General features: G+C 42.3%; 2 long non-coding RNA genes across 7 annotated transcripts in view; one reads left to right on the top strand and one right to left on the bottom strand.

Annotated features, from left to right (window-relative positions):
• Positions 1–15,991, top strand: part of LOC140739740 (uncharacterized) — a 41,564-nt gene extending 25,573 nt beyond the window's left edge. The window contains exons 3-4 of the long non-coding RNA XR_012101734.1: positions 13,852–14,017; positions 15,821–15,991. This is a non-coding gene — a long non-coding RNA (uncharacterized lncRNA). The remainder of the gene's footprint in view (positions 1–13,851; positions 14,018–15,820) is intronic.
• A 6,580-nt stretch (positions 15,992–22,571) lies between these two features.
• The window catches only part of LOC140739739 (uncharacterized), a 28,587-nt gene continuing 26,031 nt past the window's right edge, over positions 22,572–25,127 (bottom strand). For all 6 annotated transcript variants that reach the window (XR_012101729.1, XR_012101728.1, XR_012101732.1 and 3 more), the window contains exons 6-7: positions 24,503–24,664; positions 22,572–23,282 (exon numbers count right to left, since the gene is read on the bottom strand). This is a non-coding gene — a long non-coding RNA (uncharacterized lncRNA). The remainder of the gene's footprint in view (positions 23,283–24,502; positions 24,665–25,127) is intronic.

Below are 25,127 nucleotides of genomic sequence, written 5' to 3'. Positions count from 1 at the left end.
AAGTCATTGGGTATATTAAAGGCAGAGGTTGATAAATTCTTGATTAATCAGGGCATGAAGAGATATAGGGAGAAGGCGGGACATTGGGGCAGAGAGGGAAATGGATCAGCCATGATGTAATGGCAGAGCAGACTCGATGGGCCAAATGGCCTAATTCTGCTCCTATATCTTATGGTCTTACGGTCTTAGGCTTTTATAAAGAAGATTGCAAAACCATTGGAAAGAGTTAAAATCTCATCTGGTTCAAAATTCAAAGTAAATTCATTATCAAAGTACATACAAGACACAATATACAACCCTGAAATTAATCTTCTTGCAGGCATACTCAATAAATCCATAATAGAATTAATGAAAGACCACACCAGCTTGGGTGTTTAACCAGTGTGTAAAAGACAACAAACTGTGCAAGTACAAAAAGAAAGGAATAATAATACTGAATAAATAATATGTATCGAGAACATGAGATAAAGAGTCCTTGAAAGTAATTCCATAGGTGTGGGATGGAGCAAGTGAAGTGGAGTGAAGTTATCTCCTTTAGTTCAAGAGCCTGATTGTGTGGGTTGTGAGATTCCTGTACCACCTTCTTGATGTCAACAAGAAGAAGAGAGCATGACCTGGGTGATGGAAGAAGAACACTGCTTTCCTGCGGCAACACTCCATGTAGATGTGCTCAGTGGTAGGGAGGCCTTAACCTGTAATGGACTGGTGAACCCTCTTTCACTGGTGACAGAAAGAAATTCCAGCAATATTGATACTCTACATGCCTCCAGTAATTTGATTTATCCTAAAATGCCCTCTGACAAGGCATCGCCAGCCAATTCCAGGGCAATGGATAGGCAATATTGCCAGACTTGCAAAAGGTATCCATATCAAATAAAACAAAATCATCAGCAGATTTTTCATATTTGCTCAATACAAATGGTTTTAGTTGCAGAAGTGTGAGGCATATAGGCAAATCAAATAGAAGTAGCTACCCCTCCCCGGATGTAATTCATTTTTTAAAATATCCTCTGTAGTAAGCTCGAGGAACATCAAAGGAATCTGTGCTCTCAGATATGAGTGTTGCGACACAAGTCCCTGTATGGAAGGGAGACTGAAAACAGAAAATAGAAAGATGGTATTATAGATAAAAACTAGGCCAATTTAGATTGCAGTTTTGTGGTTTGACATGTTACATTGATGTTTATAAAGTATAAAACAACAGGCTCTGAAGATGCTGGAAATCCAGAGGAACAAATGCAAAACACTGGAGGAACTCAGCAGGCCAGGCAGCATCCATGGAAAGGAATGAACAGTGAACCCTTATATTTCCTTAAACACTGGTACTTATATTCAGATAGTTTTACCATCTTCGTATCTTTTAAGGTTTGGTTTTCAATAAGCTCTGGAAAATTTCTGAGACCTGAGATATGAGAGGAAGGTGGATTATTAATAAATTAATTAGCAATGCAAAATGAAATTATGATACAATTAGTCATAATGTATGGCTTAGCTTATGAAGGAATAGTGGGGTCTTTGAATATTATATGTACAAACTGATTGATGAAACAAACACAAAATGCTAGAGGAACTCAGCAGGTCAGACAGCATTTATGGAGAGGAATGGACAGTCAGTATTTTTGGCTGGGATCCCTCATCAGTAAAGATCCTAACTTGCTATTTGGATCTATTTACTTACTGTATTACAGTTTGCACTTAATGGCAAGAATCACTGAACAGGAGGTACGGGAGCATTATGTCCCACTTTGCCAGGTTCAGGAACAGTTATTATCCTTCAGCCATCAGGCTCCTGAACCAACGTGAATAACTTCACTCACCTCAACTCTGAACTGATTTCACAACCTAATTGACTTCACAACACAACTGACTTCACAACTCATGTTGTCAGAATATTTATTTTTTATTTGCATGACTTGTCTTCTTTCTCACATTGGTTGTTTGTCAGTCTTCGTTTCTGTCTCGTTTTACACAAGTTCTATTGTATTTCTTTCCTTTCCTGTAAATGCCTGCAAGAAAATGAATCTCAAGGTAGGATAATGACGATATATATGTACTTTAATAATAAATGTACAATGACTTTGACATTGACTAATCTAACTATGCACAAAGCATGCCCGGTAAGAATATGATCTTTAAAGACCAGGCAATGTAATCCAAATTATTTCTTGGTTCATTCCATTTACATTCTGTTGGGTTTAAAAAGAAAGTATTTGAAGACAGGGGAAAGACGAGGGAATGTTGTGTTTGTTGCCAGCCCTATCTACTCAACATAAAGGACCAGAGATAACTACAACGTGAAATCTGCAGCTCAGAGAAGCATCAGTATCACCAGGTGTACGGCCTTGTGCTTGTGCCAATTGACAAACTTCTGCTGTGGGAAGAGAAGCCTTATGAACACCTCAGTACTATCTGCTGGCAAGCGTCACTGTAGCAACACCAATCCATCTTTCTGTGGAAGGTGTGATTCAAAGCAAAAGTTGAAAATAGTATCATGAATTTTAAATAGCCTGATCTAGCTTGCAGCTTTGTGGACTGATAAGTTGCACAAGTGTTTTCTAAAGAGTGCTTCTCCCTTCAAAAGGAAATTATTTATGGAGATGATGATGGGCTTAAAATTAAAAGCAATGCATCATTGTATTTACTAGACAAGTGGAGGGGGGCAATGGTAGTGTAATGGTTAGCGTGACACTGTTACAGTTTGGGGCATTGGAGTTTGGAGTTCAATTCCACTGCTGTTTGTAAGAAGTTTGTATGTTTCTCCCGTGAATGTGTGGGCTTCCTCCAGGTGCTCCAGTTTCCTCCCACAGTCCAAAGACTGGTTAGTAGGTTAATTGGTCATTGTAAATTGCCCTGTGATTAGGCTAGTGTTAAATAGGTGGGTTGTTGGGCAAGAAGGGCCTGTATCTCTGCATAAGTAAATAACCATGTGGATTCAGAGCAGGTGTAAGCCAACTGGCCTCTCAAGCCTCCTCCAACATTTAATAAGTACAAGGCTGATCAGGTTGAAACCTCAATTTTATATTCCCCATCTACCCTTGGTAAACTTCAACCTCGTCTGCTTAACAAATGTCACTACCTTAGAAATATTCAAAGACTGCTTTCACCACCCCTTGAGGAAGAGAGTTGCACAAATTCAGATTCAGATTTATTTATCACGTGTACATAAAACATACTGTGAAATGCGATGTTTGGGTAAACAACCAACAAAACCTAAGGATGTGCTAGGGACAGGCCGCAGGTGTCACCACACATCTCGGCACCAACATAGCACGTCCCCAAAGTTCAGCAGAACAACACAAGCAGCAGCAGTAATAAAACAGAACAAAACAGCAACAGCAGAACTGACCCCTTTCCCACACTCCCACTCACACACACAGACAGGCCTCCAACCCCAGGGCAGGCCACCTCTAGGCCTCCAATCCACAGCCCAGGCTCTCAGACACGTACACCTTGGGCCTTCGACTACCCGTGAATACGCCCACAGAGACTTGTGAATTTGGCATTGGTTTTGGTCTATTATTGTCACACGGACCGAGATACAGTGAAAAGCTTGTCTTGCATACTGTTCACACAACACACACAAAATGCTGGAGGAACTCAGCAGGCCAGGCAGCGTGTATGGAAAAGAGTACAGTCGATGTTTTGGGTCAAGACCCTTAGGCAGGACTGGTGATAAAGTTATCCTTTAGTTTGCAATTTTTTTTTAATCAGCTGATCAGATGGAAGTTTGGAATCCATAGTCCAGGTGAGTTGTCTGGTTCTATTTCAATTGTGATATCCCACGGCAGCTGAGGGTAGGAGAGGCATGTCCAGGCATTGGCATTTAGCAAGAGAATTCCAATACAGTGCATCCTGTTGGCAGCATGGAAAAACCATTGGAAAGGAACTTGAAGGGAACGAAGCAGTCCGCTGGAGGAACTCAGTGGGCCAAGCAGCATCTGTGGGGTGGGGGAAGGAATGGTCAATATCTTTGATTGAAATACTACATCAAGAACTTAGAGGGATCTGGGTTGTGTAGTTGTCCAGAGATGGAAGGAAAGGAGGAAATAAATCAAATTCGGAGAAGCAGAAGAAAGATGGTTGGGAACTGAAAAATAAATATGGTTAGAGGAAAAAAGAGATCATAGAGTCATGGAAACAGGCTTTGTGCCCACCAAGTGCATACAAAACGTTGACCATTTACTTTAATATTATATTATTTTGTTATGTTATTAGAATATTATATACAATAATAAAATAAAATAGCGTATTGCAATAATACATGGAAGTCAAAGCCTGGAGATGGGAGACTGGAGTTATAGGACTGTCCATGTATGTGGGTGGGGGGGGGGGGGAGGGAGGAAAGGGACTTGTTTTGCTGTTTTTTTTGTTTCCTGTTGTGTTCTGTGTTGTTCTGCCGAGCGCTGTGGGCATGCTATGTTGCCGCCTGACCTGTGAGCTGACCTCAGCACGTCCTTAGATGTTGGCTGTAAATACATTTCACTGTATGTTAACACATATATGTGATAAGCAAATCGGGATCTGAATTGGAATCTAATCCCATTTACAAAAATTCTTCTCATCTCATTAACTCTTCCCCCCATTCTACCATGGTGGGGCAATTTACCATCAATTCACCAGCCCACACAACTTTGGGGAGTGCGCAGAAACTAGAGCACCCACATAGTCACAGGGAGAACATGCAAACTCCACGCAGACAGCATCCAAGGTCAGGATTGAACCCAGTTCTGGGACACTGTGAAGCCTTATCTCTACCCACTGAGCCTGATATGTACTGGTGGAAAAGCTAAACTGTAATCTCTACTCTAGGCAATCCTCAGATGTAATAATTTCTTATTTAATGGTATTTGTAAACCAGTGAAAATATATGCACAGCTTGAATTCATTTGTAAATGGCATTGACTGCGACATTACACACTTCGGGAACAGCAGCTTACAGAAGTGATAATTAAAGCTAAAAATACTGTATGTTGCAGCTGGGTGTCCTTACTCAGGTTATCTGGAGCCAACTTGGAAAATTAAACAATTGGTTTCACAGAGCAAAGTAAAAAGATAAATATGAAGATAAGCTTCATTTGTCACCTTTACATATCAACCTGCGAAGCCACATTCAGCAAGCTATGAACTTGGACCCCAAGGTCCCTCTGCTCATCAACACTGTTAAGAGTCTTAACTTTTCACTTCTGTAAAACATACTATGAAATGTGTCATTTGCATAAAATCAAATCAGAAAGGATTGTGCTGTGCGGCCCACAAATATTGCCACACTTCCGGTGTCAACATAGCTATGCCTATATAGCTCACTAACCCTGACAAAACATCTTTGGAATGTGGGAGGAAACCAGAGCACACGGAGGAAACCCACACAGTCATGGAGAGAAGGTAAACATTCCTCAAAGACACTGTCGTGAATCGAACCCCGATCTTACAGCTGATGCTGAAAAACAATTGTGCTAACCACTATGTTACTGTGCCACACCATTTTAAAAAGTCTTTTTTTAATGTAAAAGCATTTTAGACAGTCTTCCGCTGATAATCATACCTAATTATAGAACTTCGCTTGTTTTAATCTTTGTATGTTGACATATGCTTGTGGTAAATTAAGGCATCATTAATGTTTGTTTAAGTTGTACAGATGTTGTTGCAAAAGGGGTGGAATTCAGAAAGTTAACCTACCAAGGGGAGGTGAGGGAAATTACAATGAAGAATAAGAGACAGAGGACATGATGCTTTAGAGCTGAATAGCTTATATTGGTAAAAGATCAAGATTAGGTTTTTTTGGCACATGAGCATCAAAACATACATTGAAGTGTGTTGGTTGTGCAATGTCCAGCTCGGTCCGAGGATGTGTTGGGAGCAGCCTGCGAGTGTGCCACACTTCCAGTGCCCGCATCTCACTGATCCTAACCCTTATGTCTCTAGAAGGTGGGAGGACCCCAGAGCACCCAGGGGAAACCCATGCGGACATGGGGAGAACATACAAGCTCCTCACAGACAGTGGTGCTTCTGATTACTGGTGCAGTAAAGTGTTACATTAACCGTTATCATGCTCTCACTATTCACTATTGTTAAATAGTTTGATCTGAGGGGCAAGTTTTTAATTCAGAGAGGGCGGTGGGTATATGTAACGAGCTTCCTGATGAAGTGGTTGAGGTAGATATAATTACAACATTTGGGTAAGTACATGGATAGAAAAGGTATGGGGCAGGGGTTCCCAACCTGGAGTCCACGGTCCCCTTGGCTAATGATAGGGGTTGTTGGATCTCTGTTTAATTTCTGATCCTTAGGGTTCTTCCAGAAGTCAAGAATGATGAGTTGTCTTAATTCTAAGATTCCAGTTTATTTTAGCGTACAAAGAAAGATAAGAATACTAAACAAACTAAATAAAGAGCGGAGAAGCAATGCAAAGAGGTATAAGGCAAAGGACTAAAGATGAAGACAAGATGGCGCCTCTGAAAAATCCATCACTTCTATAGATAAGATAAGGAGATTTACAAGGATGTTGGGGAGCATGCCTTATGAGAATAGGTTGGGTGAACTCAGCCTTTTCTCCTTGGAGCGACGGAGGATGAGAGGTGACCTGATAGAGGTGTATAAGATGATGAGAGGCATTGATCGTGTGGATGGTCAGAGGCTTTTTCCCAGGGCTAAAATGGTTGCCACAAGAGGACCCAGGTTTACGGTGCTGGGGAGTAGGTACAGAGGAGATGTCAGGGGTAAGTTTTTTACTCAGAGAGTGGTGAGTGCATGGAATGGGCTGCCAGCAAAGGTGATGGAGGCGGATACGATAGGGTCTTTAAGAGATTTTTGGATAGGTACATGGAGCTTAGAAAAGTAGAGGGCTATGGGTAAGCCTAGTAATTTCTAAGATAGGGACATGTTCGGCACAACTTTGTGGGCTGAAGGGCCTGTATTATGCTGTAGGTTTTCTATGTTTCTATAAGAGAAATTTCTTAGATAGGAATAAATTAGTTAATTGCCTATATAATTAAAACAATGACATCACTTGGGTAAAGTGCTAATATTCAGCCAATGAAAATGAGTAAGGTGATAAACCAATCTGGTCTGCTGAGTTCCTCCAGCATGTTGTGTGTGTTGCCAAGTTGATAAACTGTTAGTTTAGCTGCTATACTGCTTTCTACCAGTGAGTGTGAAAAATAGATGAGTTTGTTAAAAAGTACAAATGTTATAAAAAGTATTATTTTTAAAAAAACATTAGTTTTCAACAGGGCCCAAAACATAAAAAGGCTGGGAACTCCTGGTATAGAGGAAAAATGTTCAAACACAGGCAAATGAGACCAGCTTAGGTAGGCATCTTGGCTGGCATGGATCAGTGGAGTGGCTCAGTGTTATATTACCCTATGATTACATAGGTGTTGCATCAAATACGCAAATATATTTTATTATTAACTTTGAATTTACTGATTATGCTGGCTGCCGTTGTATGAAGAGAGACACATTTTGAAAGGACTGGGTGATTGTGCGTTATTGTAGTAATAATCGAACCACATGAACACCCTGAAAATTCAAGGCAAGTTCTCCATCCCCTTAGCCAAGTAGTTTTGCTTAATCTCAACTCACACACTTTATTGTCAAAGATATTGTCAATTAAAAAGCTTTTGTTCTGCAAGTTCGGCTCTGAAATTCTGCAACGGTTCAATAGGTCTTCTGCCACAGCTCCGTTTTGAGAATTTAGTGCTTACCCTTGGGACTTTGATAAGTAGAACCAAACCTCAGGGCCGTTAACTGTTAGGCATTGCCTTCATCATCCGACTTTGTCTGTTAAAGCAAGCAGGATCTCCCTGTAGCCCCCCATTTCAATTCCATTTCCTATTCCCATTCCGACTACTGCCATGATGAGGACTTGCTGAGGTTGGAGGAGCAACACCTTGATCTTTCCTCTTACTGGTTTTTCACCTCGTACCTACCAGCCTTCTCCTTCCCACCCTCCCCCCACCTTCTTTATAGGGCCCCTGCCCCCTCCCTCTTCAGTCCTGACGAAGGGTCTCGGCCTGAAACATTGACTGTTCGTTTCCACGGATGCTGCCTGACCTGCTGAGTTTCTCCAGTGTGTTGTGCGTTACCTTATATTTCGTGAACACTGATTTCTCAAACTTCCAGTAATTGCCCCCACCCTTCCTTTACTATTACCCATTCCTATTTCCCTCACTCACCTTACCTGCCCATCACCTCCCTCTGATGCTCCTTCCCTTTCCCTTTCTTCCATGATCTTCTGTCTTCTCCTATCAGATTCCCCCTCCTCCAGTCCTTTATCTTTTTCACCAATCAACTTCCCAGCTCTTTACTTCACCCCTCCCCTCTCCCGGTTTCACCCATCACCTACCACCTTGTACTTCTTCCTCCCCTTCCCCCACCTTCTTACACCGACTTCTCCCCTTCCTTTCCCGTCCTGATCTTGGCCCAAAATGTTGACTGTTGACTCTTTTCCATGGATGCTGCCTAGTCAGTTGGGTTCCTCCAGCATTTTGTTGCCTGGTAATACAGCCCTTTGCATCTGTGTTTGCTTTTCAGATTCCACTTTCCAAACTACCTTCTCCACACAGAGGTTTTTTTGTTATGTGACATGTTGTATGACAATCATGGTCTTTCCATGACTATCATTGTTCTTAGCAATTTTTTCTACAGAAGTGGTTTACCATCGCCTTCTTCTGGGCAGTGTCTTTACAAGATGGGTGGCGCCAGTCATTATCAATACTCTTCAGAGATTGTCTGCCTGCTGTCAATGGTCACATAACCAGGACTTGTGAAATGGACCAGCTGCTCATACAACCATCCACCACCTGCTCCCATGGCTTCATGTGACCTTGATCGAGGGGCTAAACAGGTGCTACACCTTGCCCAAGGGTGATCTAGAGGCTAGCAGAGGGAAGAAGCATCTTACACCTCCTTTGGTTGAGATATATCTCCACACTGCCACCATCCACACAGAGGAGTCCCTCTAATGGATGTAACAGTGCAAATTTTGCTGCATTGCAACAGCGCCACCTAGTACTTTCACAAGAAGTGGAGCAGAAACAAATAATCAAGGCAGAGCAATGCAATATTTGTTTGTAAAATCTGCAAATAAAATATTCTGTGAGCTGTTTCACACACTTTCTGCAAAAAAACGAGAAGGAACAGAGAGGTAAACAGGAAATACTGGGGACACACAGCAGGCCAGACAGTATCTACGGAGGGAGAATCTGGTCCATGCTTCAGGCTGAAAAACAACGAAAGTGAAAAAACATATTAGGTTGCAGAAAGTGTGACAGAAATTGAGATGGGGAGGGAGAGTATGTAACAGGGCAGCGCAGTAGTGTAGTGGTTAGTGAAATAGCTTTACAGCACCAGTGATTACCAATAGGGAGTTTGATTTCTACTGCTGTCTATAAGGAATTTATATGTTCTCACTGTGCCCACATGGGTTTCCTCTGGGTGCCTCCCACATTTGAAAGGTGTACGGGTTAGGGCTTGTCACTGAATCAAGTGGAACTTTCTATTGCAATAGAATCGCAGCTTCAGTATATTATGGCTTTGTGGTAGCTTCTATGTTGTGACTGTGATTGAAGTCACTGGAGAGACACTGAAGCTGGTGATATAAAAGTTTTTATTCATCACAACAAGCAGGTGTAAAGTTCTTGATTTGTTGGGGAATTGGTTGAGTTCCACACTGCTCTTGTACCCACCGCTTTGTCTCTTGGGTGATAGGACAATGATACCTAATGTTAGCGATGATAAATTTACTATCACAGTGGGTCTCATCACGGTTGCAAGAATTATATTGCAAAACTGGAAAAAAAAACAGATGTCCCACTGTGAAGGAATGGACTGAGGAAACGATTAAGATTTCATCATATGAACACATGTTGGGAAGAATTAACAGTGAGGGAAAAGTGCAAGACGCGTGGGATCAATTTTGGTTGTATGTTAATTTAAACTTAAATTAGAACTTTTTTTTCTGTTTCTAAGTCTTACTTGTTTTCCTGTCATGGGATAGCTGTGTAAATATGCTGTACTGTATCTGCTCTATGATATGCTGTGCTGCTTTGTAAAATAAGAATAAATAATAATACAAATTTGAATTTAAAAAAACAAGCAGGTGTCATTCTGATTCTCAGTAGAGGCTCAGAAACCCAAAGGTACATCTCATTCAATACCTTTAAGATCAAAGGTAACAGGAGGTGATTCAATACAATTTCAATAGTTACAATGACATTGTTTACTTCAAAACTTTGGGGTGACGAATGGTTCTTTCAAGATATGTAGTGGAAGCACATTGTAATTGATAAGACACCTCTCAAGGTCCAAATGCTTTTCGTAAAAACAAATTAACATGAATATTCTAAAAACTTTTGACAACAGACAGTCAGGGACCTGAAATTTATTTATTGATTGAGAATCAGTGGGGAGTAGGGCCTTTGAGCCATGCTGCCCAGTAATCCCTCCCCCCCCCCATTTAACTTAATCGTAGGACAATTTACAATGACCAATTAAGCTACCAACTGGTATGTCTTTGGACTGTGGGAGGAAACTGGAGCAACTTGAGAAAACCCACATGGTCACAGAGAGAATGTACAAAGCCCTACAGGCAGCAGTGAGAATTTAACCTGGTCGCTGGTATTGTAAAGTGTTGTGCTAACCACCACACTACCGTTGTCAGGGCTGTCTCTGAGTGCACAAAAACTATTGATTGCTTATACCTGTGGCCATGTTTGATGTGCTGAGTGGCAACATCCGTCTGGTCTGCCAGCCTGCACTAAGTAATTCAGCCGTGTTGCCTGGTTTGATAATTAACACAACCCCATTGTCTTAACATTTGGTTGTTGGATATGTAATCTCTTAGTCTGTGGGCCTATTTAACTTTAATTTACTGCTTACAATATACAATAAGAACTGAAGACTAATTGAACTTATTACACTTACAATAAAAACTGAAGCCTTGTTCTTGTTTGAATTAATATTTGCTAGATACACATAACTCGAGAATATTCCCTAACAGGTGCAGTTTTATTTTGTTATGTACTTACTTGTTGTTCTTTTTCGTGCCTTGTTATTCATCTTGTTATTGATTTCGTGCATCTTTTGCCATTTGCTTAGCAGTTGTCTGTTTTTCACGAGGCTAGGTTGCTAGCTCAACACACAACCCAACATGGACGGAATGCGTGCAAGGGAACGGCCGGATTCGAAACAGGGACATTCCCTTTGTAGACCGGTGCTGATGCCACTGCACCACCAGCCAGCATGTACTTTCTTACTTTCAACTCATTGGGTCAACTCTAGTTACCAACAGTACCATTCCCCACTCCTTGTATCCCTGTAGCCCCCCTAGCATTCTCTCTCAGATGCCCACAACTCCCCTTTGGTTCTGCTTCCACTTGCCTTAACTAAGATGCAGCCAATCAGCTTACCAGTGTGGTGTTGGAATGCTAAAGGTTAACGGGAGCATCCTTGGGGAAACCAACAAAGCTGAGGAAAGAACTTGCAAACTCCACAAAGTTAAGGTCAAGTTTCTGATAATTAATGACAATATGCTGTTAATTTGACAGTATAATCTAGTATTAAGAGTGCATTCCTTCATTTAAGGAACATGGCAAGAGTTCAATTTCTTATAACATCTCAAGATGCCGAGAAAATGGTACACAGTTTTGTTTTTAGCCAATTAGACTACTGTACCCAGAAGAAGGCAATGGCAAGCCACTAGTGTTGAAAAAATTGCCAAGAACAATCATAGTCATGGAAAGACCATGATTGCCAACTCATACGACACGGCACTAACAAATGAGACTACTGCAAAGCATTCTTTTCAAGATCGCCTCTGAAAGATAAATTGGCTGCAGCTTCTTCAAAATGCAGCAGCAAGAATCTCAACCAAAAAAGGAAAATCTGAGCACATTTCACCGGTTTTGGTATTATATTACACTGGCTGCCCGTGTCCATTAGGATCAATCTTAAAATATATAAGGATCTGAATAACCCAGCTCCTCTGTATATTTTGGAGTTTCTATCCCCTTACATCCCTAATCGTAATCTTAGATCTTCGAGTTCTGGCTTGCTGGCTGTTCCTCGAGCCAAGTATATTAGAACTGGTGATGCGGCCTTTTGCTGTTATGAACCAAAAATCTGAAACACTACCGACGGTGAAGCATCGGGTTAGTGCTGTGGAATGCTTCAAAACACTTCTAACAACCTGCTTTTTTAATTTGGTCTACTTATAGGGTTACTTAATGCCTGTTGCTGTTGATTACTTTTATATAATTTGGTATATTTGATTACGTTTTATTCTGCATAATGTTTGACTTTGTTTATGATTTTAAATTTTGCCTCATAGTTTTATGATGGTATTAATTTATCTTTATTTATTTAATTATTTTGATTAGTTTATCCATTTGTTTATTTATTGAGAAACAGTGCTGAATAGGCCCTTAGGGCCCTTTGAGCCATGCTGCCCAGTAAACCCCCCCCCCAACCCCCGATTTAACCTGAGCCTAATCACAGGACAATCTACAATGACCAATTAACCTACCAAATGGTACATCTCTGGACTGTGGGAGGAAACTGAAGCACCTGGAGGAGACCCATATGGTCATGAGGAGAACGTACAAACTCTGTACAGGCAGCAGTGGCATTTGAACCTGTGTTTCCTGCACTGGAAAGCATTGTACTGACCACCGCACTACCATGCTGCCCCTCTGCAATTTATGTAAAGCAAGTTTGAGCCTACATCTTAATGTATGACAGGCATTATATAAATAACGTTATTATTAGTAGTAGCAGTAAATCTCATGCAAGTTGATAGGGTGGTTAAGAAAGCACCTCCATTAGTTGGGGTTTGTGTTCAAGAGCACCTATAAAACTCTTGTTAAGTCACACTAAGAGTATTGTGTTCAGTTCTGGTTGCCTCATTATAGGAAGTTTTAGAGAGGGTGTGGAGGAGATCAGCCAGGATGCTGCCTGGATTAGAGAGCGTGGAGCGTGTACTTAAGAACGGTTGAGTGAGCCAGGGTTTTTCTCTTCAGAATGAACCAGGATGAGAGGTGACAATAGAGGTGGATAAAGCACCAGGCATAGTAAAGTGGACAACCAGAAATATGTTCCCAGGATGGAAATGGCTAATGTAAAGGGGAACAATTTTAAGGTGATTGGAGAAAAGTATGGGGGGGATTTCAGAGGTAGTTTTTTTTTACACAGAGACTGGTGGCGCATGAAACGTGCTGCCAGGGGTGATGGTAGAGGCAGACGCATTAAGGACATTTAAGAAACTCTGAGACACGTGGATAGAAAAATGGAAGGCTCTGTGTGAAGGAAGGGTTAGATTGATCTTAGAGTAGGTTAGAAGGTTGGCACAACATTGTGGGCCAAAGGGCCTGTACTGTTCTGTAACGATCAATACTGCGTGTTACACCTCAGCAATAACACACTCGAAATGCAGGAGGATCTCAGCAGGCCAGGCAGCATCTATGCAAATGAATGAACAGTCAACATTTCAGGCTGAGACCCTTCTTCAGGACTGAAAAGGAAGGGGGAAGATGCCAGAATAAAAAGATGGGGGGAAGGGAAGGAGGTGAGGGGGAGCTAGCAGGTGACAGGTGAAGCTAGGTAGGTGGGTAAGAAAAGGGCTGGAGAAGAAGGAATCTGATAGGAGAGGAGAGTGGACCACAAGAGAAAGGGAAGGAGGAGGGGTACCAGGAGGAGGTGATAGGCAGGTGAGGAGATGAGGTAAAAGGCCAGAGTGGGGAATAGAAGAGAGAAGGGGGAGGGAAAACATTTTTTACTGGAAGGTGAAATCAATGTTCATGCCCATTAGTTTGAAGGCTTCCTGGATGAAATATGACATGTCGCTCCTCTACCCAGACAGTGACCTCATCGTGGCAAAAGAGGGGACCATGGACCAACATATTAGAACGGGAATGGAGATAGAAATTAAAAAGGCTGGCACAGTTCCCTTACAACAGTTTGCAAAACTTTGTGCATACTCAACAGACCTTGAAAAAAATTGAATTCAAGGCTGTAGGGAGTGGTAAGTTTCTTCCATTTATCTTCCACTTTTCTCTACTAAAAATAATTATTTTTATCCATAAACGAGGTCACACTGATTCCGCAACTGGTAAGATTCGGCAGGGAGTAAAAAGAATTGTGGAACAGGAGTCTTCAGAAGAAAGCTTAGACTGTAGTAAGGAAGGCAGATGCACTGTTACCATTCATTTCAAGAGGAATAAAATATAAAAGCAAGGATGTAAGGCATTGATCAGACTGCAAGAACTATCCATCATGGGCACATCATCGAGGACATCTTCAACAGACAGTGCTTCAAGAAGGCATCACTGAGGACCCTCATCACCCAGGACATGCCCTGTTCTCATTACTACCATCAGGGAGGAGGTCAGGAGTGTGAAGACACACACTCAACATTTTAGGAACAGTTTCTTCCCCTCTGCCAACGGATTTCTGAATGGTTCATGAGCCAGTGAACACTACCTCACTATTTAGCTCTCTTTGTACTCATTTTCCTATTTAACATAGTAACTTTTATGTACTGCATTGTACTGCTGCCACAAAACAACAAGTTCCACGACATATGCCAGTGATAAAAAACCTGTTTCTGATTCTGAAATATATCAGTGAATATTCTTTAAAACAAAGATTTAAAGAAGAACAATTATCTTTATTTGTCACATGTACATCAAATGCAGTGTTTGCGTCAAATCATTGTGAGTACTGTGCTGGGTGGACTGCAGGTGTTGCTAGGCTTCCAGTGTCGGCATAGGATGCCCACAACTCAGTAACCCTAACTGTGCATCTTCAGAAGGTGCGATTTGTGACATTTGGAGGAATCCCTTGCAAGTTACAGGGTGATTGTACAAACTCCTTACATTCAGCAGTGGGAGTTGAACCCTGATTGCTGGCACTGTGATGGAGTGCACTAAGTGGTACTGTACCTCCCTGCTTATTAAAATGCTGCCTGTTCGCACATGTATCTGGCCAATTTGCATTGTACAATATACAAATAGTTTAAGTTGGAACTTGAGAAGAAAAGTACAGCTTTGTAAAGCCAGTAAATATATCTGTGCAATATTTTGCACCTGAAGCATCAACCAACCCTTTGCCTCCACAGATGCTGACTGACCGGAGGATTTATAACAAATTTACATCAGATAACTGTTTGTGAGTGGCGGGATGGAGATACGAGTCTAACAAAGGAGGTGTAAGGTGCTCCTTCCCTCCGCTAGCCTGCACGTTACCTTTGCACAAGGTGTAGCACCTGCTTAGACCCCGATCAGCGTACGCTGATGCCAGGCAGACGACTTCTGAAGAGTATTGATAATGGCCGGGGGTCACCCACACAGAAGAAGGCAATGGCAAACCACTTCTGTAGAAAAATTTGCCAAGAACAATCATGGGCATGGAAAGACCCACAGTCACCCACGTCATTCAACATGGCACAAAATTATAATGGCGAAGAACCATTCATCCTCATCAATACAGTATCTGGCTTCTTTTGAAGTTCCGACTTCATTTAATGATTTCAATATAAATCCCTAGCTTCTTTGGTGGGTGTCAGGATAAATCGTCCAGAATTTCAGAAGTCAGCCTCATTAACTTAATGCTACCACCCTGTTTGTGAATCATACAGTATTGTAAAGACAGCCCTCTGCTGGCCACTTTAGGATAAAACTGTAGTTCAATTAAGTAAGACTCTTCTTTGGTAGAAAATTTCCAGCATAAAACTTGAACAGGATGGTAACATCAATCGTCGTTCACATTTCATGTTCACTTCTTAGTGAATAAGCAACACTCTTTTTATTATTTTGTTTCCTTTTAGAAAAACTGATTACATTATACTGCAGACATCCCACCCCGCAAAAGCAAACACGAGGAAATCTGCAGATGCTGGAAATTCAAGCAACACACACAAAAAACACTGGTGGAATGCAGCAGGCCAAGCAGCATCTATAGGGAGAAGCGCTGTCGACGTTTTGGGCCGAGACCCTTCATCAGGACTAACTGACAAGAAAGATAGTAAGAGATTTGAAAGTAGGAGGGGGAGGGGGAAAATGTGAAATGATAGGAGAAGACCGGAGGGGGTGGGGTGAAGCTGAGAGCCAGAAAGGTGATTAGCACCTATCATAAGGTGATTATAAAGCATCCACACCAGGACACACCAGACTCAAGAATAGTTACTTTCCCCAAGTAGTGAGGCTGATCAACACCTCCACCCATTAACCCACCCCTCCACACCCCCCACCACCACTACTTTATCACTTTTCGTCAGAGTTACTTTATGGACAGACATTGCTGTACCTGGTGTCACTTTTTGGACATACAATCGATCGATGTATATAAGCCAACTTATGTGTTGTATTTATTGTATATCACTCATTATTTATTTATTGAGATACAATGTGGAACAGGCCCTTACATCCTTTTGAGCCGCACAGCCAAACAACACCCTGATTTAATCAACACACACAAAATGCTGGTGGAACACAGCAGGCCAGGCAGCATCTATAGGAGAAGCACTGTTTTATGTTTTGGGCCGAGACCTTTCGTCAGGACTAACTGAAAGGAAAGATACTAAGAGATTTGAAAGTAGGAGGGGGAGGGGGAAATGCAAAATGATAGGAGAGGACCAGATGGGGTGGGATGAAGCTAAGAGCTGGAAAGGTGATTGGCTAAAGGGATACAGAGCTGGAGAAGGGAAAGGATCATGGGACGGGAGGCCTAGGGAGAAAGAAAGGGGGAGGGGAGCACCAGAGGGAGATGGAGAACAGGCAGAGTGATGGGCAGAGAAAAAAAAACTAAATGTGCCAGGGATGGGGTAAGAAGGGGAGGAGGGTCATTAATGGAAGTTAGAGAAGTCAATGTTCATGCCATCAGGTTGGAGGCTACCAGGCCGGTATATAAGGTGTTGTTCCTCCAACCTGAGCGTGGCTTCATCTTGACAGTAGAGGAAGCCATGGATAGACATATCAGAATGGGAATGGGACGTGGAATTAAAATGTGTGGCCACTGGAAGATCCTGATTTAATCCTAATCATGGGACAATTTACAATGCTCAATTAACCTACCAGCTGATGTGTCTTTGGACTGTGGGAGGAAACCGGAGCATCTGGAGGAAACCCATGTGGTCACAGGGAGAATGTACAAACTCTTTACAGGCAGCGGTGAGAATTGAACCTGCGTCCTTGGTACTATGAACTATTGTGAGAGCCACTACATTATTGTGCCGCCCTAAATTATTATTATTGTGCCCTTTATCTTTTGTGTTTTGTTTTTGTGCTGCATTGGATCTGGAGTAACAATTATTTTGTTCTCCTTTACAGTGGTGTACTGGAAATGACATAAAACAATCTTGAATCTTGAATAAGTAAATCTAAAACTATTGCTAATTGACATTGCAGATTGGTTATGGTCTCCAGCACAGGACTCCCATGGGAATCACAATATATCACCAAGAGCTCAGAGATGTGAAGCTTTGGCAACCACGCTACTGCAGTTGGAGATTGATTCCCTTACTCATGGTTGGCTGAAGTGTTTCCTGTACAGCGAGGACCTGCCATGATTTAGTTCACTAGAGGGCAGCAGACAATGCTTCTCACTTGCAAAACCACACAGATTCTGAGCAACGTGCACACAAAGTACCGGAAAGTTCCAAGTTAATTTATTATCAAAGTATGTATACTTTCACAACTTTGGGATTCGTCTCCTAACAGGCAGCCACAAAACAAGGAAACCCAAAAGAACCCATTAAAAAAAGGCCTTCAAACACCCAACGAGCAGAGAGAAAAAAACAATAAGCATTAGCAATTAGCGTTCTGAACTGCAGTCCACGAAGAGAGTTCAGTGCAGAGCCGAGTAAACATCACAAAGCAATGATCTCCCGGTTAAGATGGCGCTACTGAATGTGTCTAACAACTTCTGATGGCCCAAAAAATAAGAAATACAATGAAAAACATCACTAAAAATACCTTTTCATAGACAAATTGTGTTAAATTATCGCCACAAACAGTGATGTGATGGCGAGGTGAGTTCCGGGGACGAACCGAGATGGTGTGTTGAAGATTCGGTGCGGTTGGAGTTTCGATGCCCATCCATCTGCCCCAGGAGCAAGGTTGGATTGTTCTGGGCACCAAGAGGCTGAGGCCCTGCTTGAGAAGTTCAAACGCTTATTCAACTGGCATGGGTGTGAAGTTGAATCCATCTGGGCACTGAGAGGAGAAATCCCTCGGGGCAGAGGAAATTTGGTGCCCATACAACTGGCCCAGGTGTGAGGTTGGATCACTCTGGGCACTGAGCTGATTTGAAGAGCTTGAGGGCAGCTTTGGGTTGGAGGATAGAATCTGGGCCCAGAGTGGCATGGTCCAGATCCCTAGTCCTTCACTGCAGCCGAGTCCAAGTGTGAGGTACGATTTAAACGCTGGGCCAAATCAGAGGTGAGAACTGATTTTGCTTGTTCTTTGCAATGGTCATCTCCATGGCTCTGAGTGTATGAGGACTGCCCTGGATCTGAGGATCTACTTTTGGTTTGGAATGCTGTTGTTGTTCACTAAGTTGTATCTTTATCTTCTTTCTTTTGCAGACCAGGCCTTGGTCTTTTATTTTTATATTTATTCTTAAATTGGATTCATTCAGGTTTCTTGCTTTGTGGCTACCTGTGAGCAAGCAAATCTCAAGGTTGAATAATTTGTACATTCTTTGATAATAAATTAATCTGGAATCTTGAACCTTGAACCAGCCCATCCCTCTCCTCAGGCCCCGACTGCTATGGAGGGAAATGAACAGTCAACGTTTCATATTGGGACCCTTCATTTGGACTCTGCAACTCTGATAACAGATCAGGTAAAGGGTCTCGGCTTGAAGTGTTGACTGTCTATTTCCTTCCATAGATATGCCTGGCCTGCTGAGTTCCTCCAGTGTTTTGTGTGTGTTGCTTTTGGATTTCCAAGCATCTTTGGAATTCATTGTACAGACAGTTTTGGAGGCCAAGTCATTGGTATATTTAAAGTGGAGATTGATAGGTTCTTGAGTAGATCGGGCAGTGAAGATTACACAGACAAGGCAGGAGAATAGGGTTGAAAGGGATAATAAAGCAGCCATAACAGAATGGAGGAGCAGACTCGATGGGCTGAATGACCTAATTCTGCTCCTATTCAAAGTTCAAAATAAATTTATTATCAGAGTAGGTACATGTCACCACATCAAACCCGAAGATTGTTCTTCCTGCGGGCATACTTAACCAATCTATAGAACAGTAACTGTAAACAGGATCAGTGAACAACAAACTGTGCAAGTGCAAATATAAATAAATAGCCATAAATAATGAGAGCATGAAATAACAAGATAAAGAGTCCCTAAAGTGAGATCATCAGTTGTGGGAACACCAGAAGTAAAATGAGTGTAGTTATCTCTTTTGTCTAAGAGCCTGATGGTTGAGGGTAGTAACTGTTCTTGAACCTGGTGGTGCGAGTCCTGTGCCTTCTACCTAATGGCAGCACCTACCTAATGGTGAGGATCTTTGACGATGGATGCTGCTTTTCTACAGCAACATTTCATTTAGATGTTCTCGATGGTTGGGAGAGCTTTACCTGTGAAATACTGGGCCGAATCCACTTACTTTTACAGGATTTTCCATCAAAGGCACTGATGTTCCCATACCAGGCTGTAATGCATCCAGTCAGCACATTTTTCACCAGCAATGCGAGTGAATCTGCAGATGCTGGAAATAAATAAAAACACAAAATGCTGGCAGAACTCAGCAGGCCAGACATTATCTATGGGAGGAGGTAGTGACGACGTTTCGGGCCAAAACCCTTTTCACCACACACCTATAGAAGTTAGCCTGAAGGCACACACTCAGCGATTCAGGAACACCTTCTTCCCCTCTGCCATCCGATTCCTGAATGGACATTGAAGCTTTGGACACTACCTCACTTCGTTTTAATATACAGTATTTCTGATTTTACACATTTTTAAAGATCTATTCAATATGCGCAATTGATTTAATTGTTTATTTTTTATTATGTTTTATTTTATTTATTATTTTTTTCTCTGCTAGATTATGTATTGCATTGAACTGCTGCTGCTGAGTTAACAAATTTCACATCACATACCGGTGATAATAAACCTGATTCTGATTGTTATTGGCGACACACTGAATCCCTGCAGTCGCCTGAGGAAGTAGAGGGGCTAACTTATCTGTCTTATCAGTATGTCTTATCTGCAGAATTTGTGTTTACTAAGCTAAATTAAAACTTAAAGAGTCCTAATTGTAATTTTCCTGCCTTTGTTCTGAAATTCTCATGCTTAGCACAATGCTTTAGTGAGCGATATTAATTAATGTTAGGTGGATTTAATTGGATGCTTCCTGCCTTTATATAAGATGCGTGTATAAGATGATAAGGGGCATTGATCGTGAGGATAGTCAGAGGTTTTTCCCCAGGGCTGAAATGGCTAGCAGGAGAGGGCAGAGTTTTAAGGTGCTTGGAAGTAGGTACAGAGAAAATGTCAGCAGTAAATTTTTTACACAGAGAATGGTAAGTGTGTAGAATGGGCTGCCGGCGATGGTGGTGGAGGCACATGCAAGAGGGTCTTTTAAGGGACTCCTGGGTAGCTACATGGAGCTTAGAAAAATAGAGAGCTATGGGTAACCTTAGGTAATTTCTAAGTAAGTACATGTTTGGCACAGCTTTGTGGGCCGAAGGGCCTGTATTGTGCTGTAGGTTTCCTATGTTTCTGTGTTTCTTTTCTTTTGGTGTTTGATCCCACTTCTACTTCCCATATGGTGCTCCCTTTACCACCACAACTCAGCCAACACTTCCTTTCCCTGTGGGGTTCAAAGGTTAAAGATTAGCCGTATGTGTCACATGTACATTGGAACATCGAAACATACAGTGAAGTGCATAGTTTTTTTCATCAATGACCGACACAGGTCGTTGATGTGAGGATGCACTGGGGGCAGCCCCAAATGTCACCTTGCTTCTGGTGCCAGCATAGCCTGCCCGCAATTTACTAACCCTGACCATACATCTTTGGAATGCGGGACTTACTTAGTTACTGCCCATTATGCCTCTGGCATTTAGGTCAACAATAAAGATCCTCCATCTCTGGTGGTGTTCAGGGCTTCCTTCATCATGTCAGTAGCTTCCTCTCGGTTTTCACTACCTTCACTCATGTGAGTCCTGGGAGGAGGCTCAGGAATACCGTCGCACTCAGATGTAGAAGGATTCTTCATTACTGTTTCCATAACGGTTTTGTCTTACCAGTCAGGGTGGTCAGCCCTGAGCTGATTGGAGGACCAGTGGACCACACTTAGTCTGTCCTCTACCCTTTGACCTGTGTGGCATAGGTGACCCTACCAAGAGCCAAAGCATAAAGTCCTGACTCCAGCCAACAAAGCTCTCTGGGTCATTGAGGCACGCGAGCCTGCAAACCACGACAAGGTTGTGGTCCTCTTGGAGGCTGGAACGTAGGAGCACCTGGAGGAAACCCACGCAGTTACAGGAGAACGCACAAACTCTTTACAGACAGTGACGGAACTGAAGCTGGATCACTGGTGTTGTAATAGCATTGCACTAACCACTACCCTACCATTTTATGGGTGGTGACAGTTTCTCCTCTCTCACAGGCAACACAGGTAAACTATTCTGCTGCCACAAACTCAACAAGAATTGTTAGATGCTATTCAGTAAAGGTCTGTGCTGGCTGAAGCTGGGATTTCAGTTTTTGCTCCTCATTCTCCACTGCATACTCTCTTCTCGAGGCGGCCATCAGGAAGAAGACACAGGAGCCTCCGCACCCAGTTCATCATGGGTGAACTCCTCCCCAACATTGAGCACATCTGTACAGAGTACTGTTGCAGGAAAGCAGTGTCCATCATCAAGAGCCCCACCACCCTGGGGATGCTGTTTTCTCACTGCTGCCATCGGGAAGAAGCTCCCGGGATGTCAGGACCCATACCACCAGGTTCAGGAAAACTTACTACCCCTCAACCATCAGACTCTTGAACCAGAGGAGATAACTTCACTCAACTTCACTTGCCCTATCACTGAACTCTTGCCTAATTCAATGGACTCGCTTTTAAGGACTGTTCTTCTCATGTTCTTGATAATTATTGTTAAATTTTTTTGCACTGTACTTGCACAGTTTGTTGTCTTTTGGTCACAGGGACCATTGGCTGCCTTCTGTCCTGTTGGGTGTGGTCTTTCACTGGTCCTGTTAACGTTTGTTGTACTTACTGGGATTACCCATAAGTAAATTAATCTTAGGTTTGTACATGACCATGTACATGTACTTTGATAATAGATTGACTTTGAACTTTGAGCATTTTGAACTGCTTTGAGGTCGATTGTTCTCCAATTATAGCAACTCGTGCACCCACAGCAGCAAAAAACACACAGGAACAAAGGAACAAGGATTGAATTACGCTGGGGCAGCAGAAATTGATAACATCACAGTCGGGTAAGTTTCCCAAAAAATACACTCAGGACCACACAAGCTTTGCAGAGTGAAGACAGTTAGGAGTTTATTTGCAAGTTACATACTTAAATTCGTTATTGTAATGAACGTGAGACTGCAGCTGGAGTACTGAAAGAGATAATAGCTTTATTTGTCACACGTACATTGAAATAATGAAACAATGAAATACATCCCCAATATCCCGGATCCTTCAAAAGGTGGCATCCATCATTAAGGACCCGAATCATTCAGGACGTACCCTCTTCTCAGTGCTGCCGTCGAGGAGGAGGTACAGGAGCATGAATTCACACACTCGGTGATTCAGGAACAGCTTCTTCCTCTCCTCCATCCGATTTCTGAATGGACAATGAATCCATGAACTCTACCTCACTTATTTTTGCTCTCTTTTTTCCCTGCTTATTTAATTTAATTTTAATATATACAGTACTACTTATTGCAATTTATAGTTTAAAAAGATTATTATGTATTCTAATATACTTCTATCACAAAACAAATTTCACGACATGTGCCAGTGATATTAAATTTGATTCTGATTCTGATAATAAATCAGCCGTGATGGAATGGCGGAGCAGGCTCACTGGGTCAAATGGGCTCCTAAGTCAATGGTTAGAGTCCTGATTGCAATTTCCCTTTCTTTATTCTGAAGTTCTCCTGCTTAGCATGATGGTTTAGTGAGTGATGTTAGTGAATGCTCGGGTAGATTCATTTGGGCACTTTCCGCCTTTCCCTTTCTTCTGGAGTTTGATCCCACATCTTCTTCCTGTATTGTGCTTCCTTTTCCATCACCACTCAACCAGCACTTCCTTTTCCTGTGGGGATTGAAGATTAAAGATTTATTTGTTGCATGTACCAGAATCAGCTTTACTATCACTGACATAAGTCATGAAATTTGTTGTTTTGTGCAGCAGTACATTGCAATACACCATATTAAGAACTATAGATTACAGTGTGAAATATGTATCATACACTGTATAAATTAAATTAAGTAAGCAGGGTCAAAAGAGAGCAAAAAAACAGTGAGGTAGTATTCATGGTGGAGGGGCAGAAGCTGTTCCTGAAATGTCGAGTGTGTGTCTTCGGGGTCCTGTTCCTCATCTTTGGTGGCAGCCATGGGGAAAAGGCATGATCTGGGTGATGGGATCGCTTAAGATCTCATTTACAGGGAGAAGGTAGGAGAATGGGAGCGAGAAGGAAAATGGATCAACCATGATGAAATGGTGGAGCAGAATGAATGGGCTGAATGGCCTAATTCTGCTCCTATCTCTTATGATCTTAATGATGAATGCCATCTTTTTGAGGCATCACCTTTCGAAGGTGTTCTGAATGAAGGTGCAACTTTTTCTGATCCAGAAAGTTTAAAAATCAAAACATACAGTGAAATGCGTTGCTTTGCGTCAATGATCAACACTCTGAGGCTGTGCTGGGTGTCCCACCAGCGTTGTCCTACTTGCTTCTGGAGTCAAAGTAGCATGACCACAACTTTCTTATCCTTACCTTTGTCTTTGGAATCTGGGAGCATTCGGAGGAAGCCCATGCAGTAACAGGGAGAATGTACAAACTCCTTTCAAACAGCGGTGAGATTGAATCCGGGTAACTAGCGCTGTGATAGTGTTACACTAACCGCTAGGCTACTTACCGTTTAACGGGTGGTGACCCAGTTTCTCCTCTCTCACAGGCAACACAGGTAAACTATTCTGCTGCCAAAAGCTCAACAAGAGTTGGCAGATGCTATTCAGTAAAGGTCAGTGATGGCTGAAGCTGGGATTTCAGCTTTCGTTGCTCTGCTTTGAGGTCGATTGTTCTCTAATTATAGCGACTCGTGCACCCACAGCAGCGAAAACACACAGTAACAAAGGAACAAGGATCGAATTACGCTGGGGCAACAGAACTTGATAACATCATAGTCGGGTAAGTTTCCCAAAAGTACAGTCAGGACTACAGAAGCTTTGCAGAGTGAAGACAGTTTGGAGTTTATTTGCAAATTACAAATGTAAATTAGTAACTTATATAAATGAGAAACTGCACTTACTTATTTACTGAGATACAGTGTGGAATAGCCTCTTCCGGCCCTTCGAGCTGCACCACCCAACGTTCTCCCGATTTAATCCTAGCCAAATCCTGGGACAATTTACAAAGACCAATTAACCTACCAACTAGTATGCCTTTGGACTGTAGGAAGAAACCGGAGCACCTGGAGGAGAGATACTTTATTTATCACATGCACATTGAAAGGCATCGTTTGCATCAACAAGTAACACAATCCAAGGACGTGCCAAGGCTTCCACTGTGTTGCCAGGCTCCCAGCACCAGCATAGCAATGCCCACAACTCACTAACTCTAACCCATATGTCATTGGAATGAGGGAGGAAACCCACATGGACATGGGGAAAACGTACAGATTAACAGACAGTGGTGGGAATTGAACTCTGATTGTTGATTGCTGGACAGTAAAGCATAGCATGACAGTGCCGCACAAAATTATGTGCACAGTTTTGGTCACCCCGTTATAGGAAAGACATTGCTCCAGTTGGAGAGGGTGCAGAAGAGATTTTCAAAGATGCTGCCTGGAAGAGAGTGCCTAAGTTAGGTTGGATCTTTACTCTTTAGAGCACAGGAAATTGAGGGCTGAACTCATGGAAGGTTATAAAACCACG

This window comes from Hemitrygon akajei, chromosome 16 (assembly GCF_048418815.1).
Source record: "Hemitrygon akajei chromosome 16, sHemAka1.3, whole genome shotgun sequence".
Lineage (NCBI taxonomy): Eukaryota > Metazoa > Chordata > Chondrichthyes > Myliobatiformes > Dasyatidae > Hemitrygon > Hemitrygon akajei.
Note: the sequence above shows the minus strand (reverse complement) of the source record. Positions and strands in the feature narration are given on the sequence as shown.